Raw genomic sequence first — 1,747 nt, forward strand, 5'->3', positions numbered from 1 at the left:
TTGCTGAGAAGATGATGGAAAAGGCTTGCTATTGCTAAACCTATTTCTTCCACCATTATTATTGAAGCCTTGTTAAGGCTTCTGTTGGTCCTTCCATGAGAAATTTAGATGATTTCTCCATGAAGGATTATAGGTATTTCCATAGGGTTCTCCCATGTAATTCACCTCTGCCATTGCAGGGTTCTCAGGATCATAAGCTTCTTCTTCAGAAGATGCTTCTTTAGTACTGTTGGATGCAGCTTGCAATCCATTCAGACTCTGAGAAATTATATTGACTTGCTGAGTCAATATTTTGTTCTGAGCCAATATGGCATTCAGAGTATCAATTTCAAGAACTCCCTTCTTCAGAGGCGTCCCATTGTTCACAGGATTCCTATCAGAGGTGTACATGAACTGGTTATTTGCAACCATTTCAATGAGTTCCTGAGCTTCTGCAGGGGTTTTCAGATGAAGAGATCCTCTTGCAGAATGGTCCAATGACATTTTTGACAACTCAGACAGACCATCATAGAATATACTTATGATGCTCCATTCTGGAAGCATGTCAGTAGGACACCTTTTGATCAGTTGCTTATATCTTTCCCAAGCTTCATAGAGGGATTCTCCTTCTTTCTGTCTGAAGGTTTAAATTTCCACTCTAAGCTTGCTCATCTTTTGAGGTGGAAAGAATTTGGCCAGGAAAGCACTGACCAACTTTTTCCAAGAGTTCAGGCTTTCCTTAGGTTGTGAATCCAACCATGTTCTAGCTCTATCTCTTACAGCAAAAGGGAAAAGCATAAGCCTGTAGACCTCGGGATCAACTCCATTGGTCTTGACAGTATCACAGATTTGTAAGAATTTAGCTAAAAACTGATGAGGATCTTCCATTGGAAGTTCATGAAACTTGCAATTCTGCTGCATTAGAAAAACCAATTGAGGCTTAAGCTCAAAATTGTTTGCTCCAATTGTAGGAAGTGAGATGCTTCTTCCATAGAAGTTAGAAGAGGGTGCAATAAAGTCACCAAGCATCTTCCTTGCATCTCCACCATTGTTATTAGGTTCGGTCATGTCTCCCTCTTTTTCGAAAATTTCTGTCAGGTTCTCTCCAGAGATTTGTGCTTTAGCTTCTCTTAGTTTCTTCTTAAGAGTCTTTTCAGGTTCAGGGTCAGCTTCAACAAGAATGTCTTTATCCCTGTTCCTGCTCATATGAAAAAGAAGAGAACAGAAAGAAGAGGAATCCTCTATGTCACAGTATAGAGATTCCTTTATGTGAGTAGAAGAGGAGAAGAATAGGAGAGTAGAATGGAGAAGAGAGAAGATGAAGAATTCGAATTTCAAATTAAAATAAAAGGAAAATATTTTTGTTTTTATTAAATTAATTAATTAGAATTCGAAAATATAAAAAGAAATAAAATAAAATTGAAATTTAAAACAATTAGTTAATTAAAAAGAATTTAAAAAAAAGGTTAGTGATTTTCAAAAATTGGAGAGAGAAAAGTAGTTAGGAGTTTTGAAAAAGATATGATTGAAATAGAAAACTTTTAAAATCAAACAAAAAGTCAAGTAATTAATTGAAAAAGATTTGAAAATCAATTTTTGAAAAGATAAGAAGTTAGAAAGGATTTTGAAATTGATTTTGAAAAAGATATAATTGAAAATTTAATTTGAAAAAAATTTGAAAAGAAATTTAAAAAGATTTGATTTTTGAAATTAAAGTTGATTACTTGATTAATAAGAAATTAAAAGATATGATTCTAGAATTTAAAGA

General features: G+C 33.9%; 1 non-coding gene across 1 annotated transcript; it reads left to right on the forward strand.

Moving 5' to 3' along the window:
* The first annotated feature begins 537 nt into the window (after window positions 1-537).
* On the forward strand, window positions 538-645 carry LOC148547753 (small nucleolar RNA R71). The gene has a single exon (XR_015897343.1). It is a non-coding gene; the product is annotated as a small nucleolar RNA R71 (small nucleolar RNA).
* Window positions 646-1,747: the final 1,102 nt, after the last annotated feature.

This window comes from Arachis ipaensis, chromosome B8 (assembly GCF_059453495.1).
Source record: "Arachis ipaensis isolate K30076 ecotype BB chromosome B8, ASM5945349v1, whole genome shotgun sequence".
Lineage (NCBI taxonomy): Eukaryota > Viridiplantae > Streptophyta > Magnoliopsida > Fabales > Fabaceae > Arachis > Arachis ipaensis.